Genomic DNA, 9,056 nt, shown 5'->3' on the forward strand with positions numbered 1-9,056 from the left:
CTAATTTTTGTTTACTTTTGAAGACATTTTGTTTACTTCTCACTATATTAAGTGTAATTTTGAAGCAATTTTTGTTTACTTTTGAATTTGATTGTGAGTTGATAGTCAATTTTGGTTCTGGAATTAGCTGATTTAGAAACTGTTTTAGAGAAAATTTGTGTGTAAAACTGGAATTAGCTGCTTTAGAAGTTGTTGCTGAGAAAATTTGTTGGTGTTGTTCAGTTGGTGGAGTTGCTCTGTTATAATTTTGTTGCACTTAGTGATTATCTAACTCAAAAGTAAAGCAAAAACTGAAAAAAGTAAATATAAATGATCTAAAAGTAAACAAAATATTGCTTCAAATTTATTTTGCGGCACTCAGTTCTTTACTCGAATTTGAAAATTCATGCTCAAAATATGGTATGATTTGAATCTGCAAATTGATCTCCATATAGCTATTATTCACTCAAGTACCAGAATTCGTTAATATTCGGCTTGAATTTGTGAATTTGTCTACAAAATGCTGCGAAGTTACAGTAGATAATGATAAGAGTTGTTAAACCAGTCACAATCGGTTTTTTAATTTCTTCAGCTTCATTGCAAAATTATTTTAAGCTTCAGATTTTGAACTGTTATGATGCTCGAATTAGTAAACTTAATGTCTCTTAAAGAAAATTAACTATCTTTAAAAGAAAACTAAGTCAGTTAGGAGTTGCTAGATTGTAGACTTGAAGTAAACAAAAATTGTACAAAAGTAAACGTAATCTTTCTTAAAGTAAACTAATTTTCTTTAAAAGAAAACTAAATCAGTTAGGCGGTGCTACATTATAGACTTTAAGTAAATGACAATTGTACAAAAGTAAACTTAATCTCTCTAAAAGTAAACTAGTTCTCTTTATAAGTAGCTGGAAATATTAAGAAGTAATTCAAAAACATCTAAAAAGTAAATAATATAAACTCAAAAGTAAATAAAATCGTACTAGCATGGGGTCCACTGACTTATTGGCTGCTGGTTTCTTTATTCAGCAGAAATTGCATGATGCTTTTGACATTAGTTTACTTAGGTTGATTGTCTCGCTGGTCAGTTTTGGTGGTTTTGTTCTGTGTGCATTGACGGTGCTGATCTGTTGCAGTTAATTTTAGTAAATATGATTTAGAGTTGTCAGAGGCAAAACACATGGTCACTGTGTAGGAAGGAAAATCTAATTTTACTTTGCCGAGTGTTGCTTTCAGATTTAAATCCTGATAATGATGATTTGGGTATGGATGATGACTGGTTTAAAGATGGTCAGGATTCCTCGGAGAACATTCTTTGCCATATCGTATAGTTAAATGTCAAGTTCAGAGCCTTATAAGCCATCTTAATATGGTGATGTTAACAAATGGTATGAAGCTCTCATCCTCAGGAAATCTGAATCTTCTCTTACCTTATGATGCTCAGGCAAGTGCTGCTCAAAAGTCAAAACCCTGCTTTGTCAGCTGGTAATGGGGACACTATGTCTATTTGTGTCATTGATATTCCTCATGACTTAACATACTTTAAAATTGGTGATCTGGACTTGCCTGATAGCTTGGAGTCAGTTTATGGAGACGGTACTCAGATTTCTTACATAGTAGAAAGAAAATAGGATTACTTTCTGGTGCAGACGTTTCAAAGCATCAGCTACGGATATTAAAGAATCAGCTGAAAATATAAGTCTTTTCTCATAATTGTCTTGTGCTTACAAAATTGCTCTTACTGAAAGATCACATGTATGTAACTTAAGTTGTATTGGTATCTCTCTTCTCTTTAGTTCTTTCCATGTTGCAAGTTGCTAGTCAGGTAGGGGTTTCTGTTATCTGACTCCAAAGTGAAGCAAAAACTGGAAAAGGTAAATAGAAATTATCCAAAAGTAAACAATATATGGACAGGTTCTGGTTGGTGGGGTATTTTGTTACTAGATGTGCTTAAACCTATTAGCTCAAATGGTAGAGCACCATGCAGATGGATAGGGTATGTAGGTTCGATTCCTACATAGGTTGTCTCTAAAAATAACTTTTTTTAAAAAATTATCTAAAGTAAATAAAAGAAAAAAAAAAATCTATTTATAGGTTGGTTATTTACCCGTGTAAAATAGTCGTATCGTTTTACTTGAGATAGAATCAGTCTAATTGTGTATGTGTTTCAAATTTTATATGAATTACATTTTCTAGTAGTATCATGTAAGTCCGATAAAAAAAAAGTAAATGAAAAATTTCAAAAGTAATTAAAATAATCACAAAAGTAAATAGAAAATTTTCAAAAGTATTTGTACGACATAAAAACTCCGAGTATTGGAGTATATGGAGGTCAAAGAAAAATGAATCTACGTGGGATTCGAACCCACATATTTTGTGCATTTGCACAATGCTCTACCTATTGGGCTAGTAGGTTAGTGTTCTCTCGGAGTAGGAATATTAGAATGAAATCATATTTTAACTTCTAGAAGTAAATATTTTCAAATTAAAAGTAAGCAAAACAATATCGAAAAACCAAACATCATTAACCCATTTCCACAACTTCCTTATCAAAGTATATGGGAAGATGTCAAAGTAAACAGTTTAATAGTAAAAGTAAATAAAATAATACAAAAGTAAATGAAAAAGGTTGTTGTATTCATAGCCAGGTCAGATATTTTTGCATTCATAGCCAAAGTCATATATTTTTGGTCACTATGATGATAATGATTTAGTCAGACTACTATGACGGTGTAAATAGACTGTCAGCTTTACATTGAGCAAGACTTTATAAGTTCAACCAAGGAAGGAAGAGGTTGAGGAACAGGTACATTCATAGACCTATAAAGCTTCCACAAATTGTCACTAAACCTTGTTACATCCCCCCTTAACATATCTGATTTAGCTACTATCATCGTAATCACATCTAAGGATATAAGAATATGATAGAATTAGCAACCTAAAACAGGCATGAAGTGCTCACGGCCAGGATCTAGACTAAAGTCACAGATCATGGACTTAAAATAAGAGAGACCAAGATCAAATAGCCAGTGTGAGCACAAGCTGATATAACAGCCATAAAGGCTACCTTCTCATGCTTCAGTCCTTCAACCAACATATCCTGATACAACTGAACTGTGTTTATATAATGCCAAATTTCCTTGCCGACCATATCCAAGGGAGTTATCGAAAAGTGCAAGGTTAGAAAGGCTCATCAACTTGTGTAAAGAAGGACATGTCCTTGCGGCTTGTTCTCATTTAACTGCAGAATGTTTAGATTTGAGGCATTGGTTATTGAAGACGGAATATGTCCAGAGAAACGATTCATGCCTAAAGCTAACCACTGAAAACGCGTCAGAGTATTGCCTAAATTTGCAGGAAGGTTTCCTTCTAAGTGATTATGTGCTAAAGATAATGTTGTCAGTAACGAGAGGTTGAAGATTAAAGGTGGGACTACTCCATAAAATTTATTATCTTCAAGAGACAAATAGTTCATATTCGTTAGTTTTCCTAATCTATTTGAGATCATACCGTAAAAGTTATTACTGCTGATGGTGAATTTAGAGAGGGATGATAAATTTCCAGGTGATGCAGGAATGTTTCCTGTCAAGTTGTTATGCGACAAAGAAAGAAGTTGCAATTGTGACAGAGAACCAACTGAGGGTGGAATTTCTCCTAACAAGTTGTTATGTACTAGATTTATGTCCATAAGACTATAACAACTACATATATTCAATGGAATTTCCCCTTGAACAGAGTTGTTAAACAACCAAAGTGTTCGTAACCTGTGCAAATGACCAATTTCAGGGGGGGATTGTACCACATAAACTGTTATTTTCAAGAAGCAGCTACATGAGGAAGCTTAAATTTCCAATATGGGGTGAGAGTATACCTGTGAGCTTGGAGGAATGCAGGTCAAGTATCGAGACTCGCTCGTACTTACGGCCACAAGTAACACCATACCACTTGTGAGAAAACATAGAAGTAAACTTCCTCGAGTAGAAAATCTAGAGAAAAGACACAAGATTCAAAGAAACAAGTTAATTTATCTTTATCAAAACAAGAAAAAAATAAAATTCAATCAATAATTCGAAAAATAGGTCAGTCAAATTAACACACTTGAACCAATTGAATATAAAAAATCAATCAAATTACAAATTTTTTCAAATGGAAAATCAAACCACTGAAACAAAGAACTCTTGAAACCCTAAATTCAACTATTAAAATCGCAAAAATTGTTGAACAAATCAAACAAATTTCCTGCCCTTATTTTAGGAATCAAAATAGCGAAAAATGACACAAAATCGAAAAATTGAATACATACTTGATGAATTGAAAGAGGGAAAATCGCAAAGGTACTTGACAAATTGAAAGAGGAAAATCGCAAAGGTGAAGGAATTAAAGGAATCGGAGATAAACAAACCCCAATTGGGTTGAGAGGATTTGCAGGAGGAGAGAGAAAACGGGGGAAGAGAGAGAAACAAAAACTGAAAATCGGGTTGAGGGTGAGGAGGTCATTCAACAATGCGATATTACCATATTACCCATAATTTTTTTAATTTGTTCGGGTGAGTTGTGAATCGTTGGATTAAATTGATCGAGGGCTGAGGTTAATTCTCATTTCTCATCTTAAGGGGTGGTTTTCACCACACTACTACAAAAGTTGGAATAAGTAACGTTAAATAGAGTACGGTTAAGTGTGATAAGCGTTTCATAGGATATTAGAGTACGGTTTTCTCTAATAACAGTTCTATGGGAGAAAGAATATAGAACGGTTATGTCACTTAACCGTTTCATATTTTTTACCATAATAAAAAATAATTATATTTAATATATACATGTATAGTAGAATTATGAATAAAAAACATATAAAGCGGTGTTTTAAATTAATCAAACAATATTTTCCCTCAAAAAAAAAAAAAAAAATTAATCAAACAATAAAATAAAAAACCTCCCCCAAACCAAAACCTCCCGCAAACCTAAACAACTCTATCTTCTGCAAAACCTTAACCATAATCGTTCAAAACCCCCAAATTCAATCTCCCGCAAAACCTAGACCATAATCGCGCGACCACCAGATCACCGCTGCTCCACCAGATCACTGCCGCACTACTGTATCACTGCTTCTTTGCAACCTCTGGTGAACATCGACTCTCCACACTCCGAATTTCGAGGTTGGTATTCTTAATTTTGTTCTACATGTTTACCCTTCAACTAATAATGTTCTTAATTATGAAATTTTAATGTCGAATTCTTGTTGATACTTGTGTGGAAGAGACTTTCATAATTGAAGGTTTAGGTCAAATCATAGAGGAGGGTATAATAATTAAATCGAATTACATTTAATGTAGTAGGATTATTGTCGAAAAAATCTGGTGAATTTAGTCCAATTAAACTGATTTTTTAGATAATATCATTTAAGTCTTATTAAATTGAAATTTGCAGTTAGAGAAAGAATGGGGATAATGAAAAATTGAACTCTTCAAGGATCTGGATTATCCTTGAATTTTCTGCTTTTAGTACTGATTTGTTGTCTATGGAGTTCTATATGTAGATTCAATGTGTAGTTGTTAGAATTAGTGCATGCTGCTTCACCCTTGCAGAAAATCGATAGCGTCATCAGGAGATTAAAGACTGGTGTATCTGTTTGGTGTATATTTACTTAATGTTGTGAGAATATAATATATGGTGTATGTTGTCCAAATGTTAGTCTTCGCTCGGCTGCTTGATTTACCCATGGATTAAAGACTGGTGTATCTGTTTCGTGTTTATTTACTTAATGTTGCGAGAATAATCAAAAGTCCAATTAGAATGAAAACAAAATCATGAATTTCAATTTTTATTGAAGCTTTCTTGATCATGACTGAAGTTTGTAGTTTTATTTTCAGAAATTCTCATTAACATGCTATTTTCGAATGATTTTAAGCTGATCTACTCTTCATCCTGTATTAGGATGTCACTGCTACAAAAGGAAATGAATTTGAGGATTATTTCTTGTAACGTGAACTACTTATGGGAATATATGAGAAGGGATTCGAACGTCCTTCTCCAATCCAGGAGGAAAGTATACCAATTGCTTTAACAGGAAGTGATATTCTTGCAAGAGCTGAAAATGGAACTAGTAAAACATAGCTGCATTTTGCATCCCTGTGCTGGAAAAAATTGACCAAGACAACAATGTAACTCAAGGTGATGATCTGATATGTTAGTTATTCAAGCAATTTAAGCACCACTGCCTCAGCTGCACAATCTATTTATAATAGCTTGTCTAGTAGCTTAATAGGTGTCCTGGTTGTTCACTACAGCTGTTACACTTGTTCCTACTAGAGAGTTAGCCCTTCAAACATCACAAGTATGTAAAGAACTTGGCAAGCATTTAAAGGTCCAGGTCATGGTAACGACAGGAGGGACTAGTTTGAAGGATGATATAATGCGTTTGTACCAACCAGTACATTTGCTAGTCGAAACACCAGGAAGAATACTAGATCTTGCAAAAGGGGTATATGTGTTCTGAAGGACTGCTCCATGCTTGTTATGGACGAGGTACATGCAGCTTGATCTGAATTCTTCCACTTCTTCTATTCTACAAGTTCTTCCCTTTTGTGTGAATTTTTATCTAGTTTGACAAGCTAGGAGATATCTGGTTCCTTGAAAGAAAAATAAGAAACCATTTATCTTTATAATCAGGTTTCTTAAATCAAGAAACCTTGTACGAGAAATAGCTGGTTTCTTAGGAGAAAAATAAAAGAAAAACCATTATCATTATATATAAGAATAACTGTTCAATCAACGTTCAAACCACTGCTAAATCAATATGTACGGAGTATTCTTTATCTTTTTTCGGAAAATAAAAAAAATTATAGGATCAGTTGTCATTAGTATTTATGGTTAGTTGGTTTCACTTCCACCCTTCCATGAAATATTTTTTTTGATATGTTAAACATATTCAATTAACCCACTTCCTTCATCCATCTTGTTCCTTCACCCATCTTTTTCTTCCTCTCCTTCATATGCTTCATCTTCTCCAATTTCTACTATATATCAATAGATTTATTTATCTGATTTACAACGATGAGTTAACTTGTGAGAATGGAAACATGGATGGCGGTGAGTGGGTATGTATCTGATGCTCAATACCTATTTTATCTTCAGGCTGACAAACTTTTGTCCCCTGAATTCCAACCTTCTTTGGAGCAGTCGATTAGTTTTCTTCCTGGAAACAGGCAGATATTGATGTTTTCAGCTACTTCTCCTGTAACTGTCAAAGATTTCAAAGATAGATATTTGCAAAAGCCTTACGTCATCAACCTTATGGATGAACTTACTCTCGAAGGTATTACCCAGTTTTATGCTTTAGTTGAAGAAAGACAGAAGCTCCATTGCCTGAGCACACTTTTCTCAAAGGTTTGCAGTCATCTTATGTGTTGTATGTTTTCACCTTTTTTGCATGTATCTGATGGCTTTCTGACCTTGTTATGGGGTTGGTTTTCCAGCTGCAAATAAAGCAATCCATTATTTTTGCAATTCTGTGAATCGAGTGGAATTGTTAGCCAAGAAAATTACAGAGCTTGGTTATTCTTCCTTTTACATCCATGCGAAGATGATCCAGGACCATCGAAACAGAGTATTTCATGATTTCCGCAATGGTGCCTGCAGGAATTTTGTTTGCACAGGTAATAATATCATGTGATCCTTCTTTTATACGCAAGCTTGACATTTGGTGTACTTGTTGGATGACCTTGGGAGTTCCTCGTTTTGCATATCCTCTGCTCCACTGGCCATGTGTTGGTGGTTTTGATGAGATTCTATATTAATGATATACTGCTCTGTGTTATTTGTACGTCATGGTATTATTATTATTGTGGTGATTTTTGCTTGTAGGCTGTATCTGTAGGAGTGTAGGCCTTGGGTATTCTCTTTTATTTGGTTATAGGACTAGGGTGATGATTTATTATTTGCTTCTAATTATAGTGTTTAATTCTTGTAATCGTAGTTAGTATGCTAATATGAACCTTTAACAGAGATTTTAAAGGCCCCACTAAATATTTCTACATGGATTACTTAGAAGGAATTTCATAATCTACCTTTATGCACTAGAAAGACCATCAATTTCCAAGATATTCTTTCAAATAACTAGACTAAAAACTTGTACTGAGTGCGAAATGAGATTGTGCTTTTTGAACATGAAGAAATTAAATTGTTCAAATTTGCAGGGTATTCTGGGATCTCGAATGTGCTATGTTGGGATGTCATGGTGTGTTGAGCAGAACGGCCCGGTGTTCACCACAGCATTTAGCCCTTCCATACCGATTTTTGTTACTATAATGGATTTTGCCTGCAAAGTTCTATATAAGTATACTTGTAATGTATTGTCCTAAATAGAAGTGTCGCGCAGAAATGTTGAACTAAGCCAACATTCTGTATCTATCTAAACTAAAGAATTTTATTGTTGTTGTATGTGACAAATTAGCTTGCTTTTACAGACTCCTTTTCTTAATGTTTTCGTGTGGCTTATTTGACTGCAGGTTGCTGCAAATTATGTTGTAATGGTTGACAAATTTGGGTGCAGAAGCTCTGGTTATGCTGCTGCTACAGAATCCCCTACAGAAGCTCCAGCGGTGCTGCTGCAGAGGCTGCAGAGGCTCTTTGATTTTGTTTTTATTGACAATGGAATCGTTTTTTTTTTGTCGTACCTTGTATGGATCATTTTGTCGATGAATAATGTGATTTTTTTTATTGAATGAACAATAGTATTTTGCTATTGAATAAAAGTATTTTTGGAAAGATTGTTTGGATATCATTTTAATTTTATCTATTTAGATTTGGTTTACATACATGAGCTAGGATGGTAATATCATATTTTAGGGACATGTGTGCTGCTATTTTATAATAATAAAAAAAAGGGGGAGAATATAGAACGGTTGTGTAAGGAAACCGCTTTTTATCTTAATATTAAACACGAAGTATATAGTACGCCTATGTACGGAAGATGTTTTGTATTTCAATATTTAACAGGAAGAATAGAGGACGGTTATGTACGGAAGACGCGCTTTATTATAGAGTATAGGAGACGGTTAAGTACATTAACCGTTCTATATTCC

At 34.0% G+C, this 9,056-nt stretch overlaps 1 pseudogene; it reads left to right on the forward strand.

Moving 5' to 3' along the window:
* The first annotated feature begins 963 nt into the window (after nt 1–963).
* LOC130465470 (DEAD-box ATP-dependent RNA helicase 8-like) lies at nt 964–8,620 on the forward strand (annotated as a pseudogene).
* The last annotated feature ends 436 nt before the right edge of the window (nt 8,621–9,056 follow it).

Source organism: Spinacia oleracea, chromosome 1 (assembly GCF_020520425.1).
Source record: "Spinacia oleracea cultivar Varoflay chromosome 1, BTI_SOV_V1, whole genome shotgun sequence".
In the NCBI taxonomy this organism is placed as follows: domain Eukaryota; kingdom Viridiplantae; phylum Streptophyta; class Magnoliopsida; order Caryophyllales; family Amaranthaceae; genus Spinacia; species Spinacia oleracea.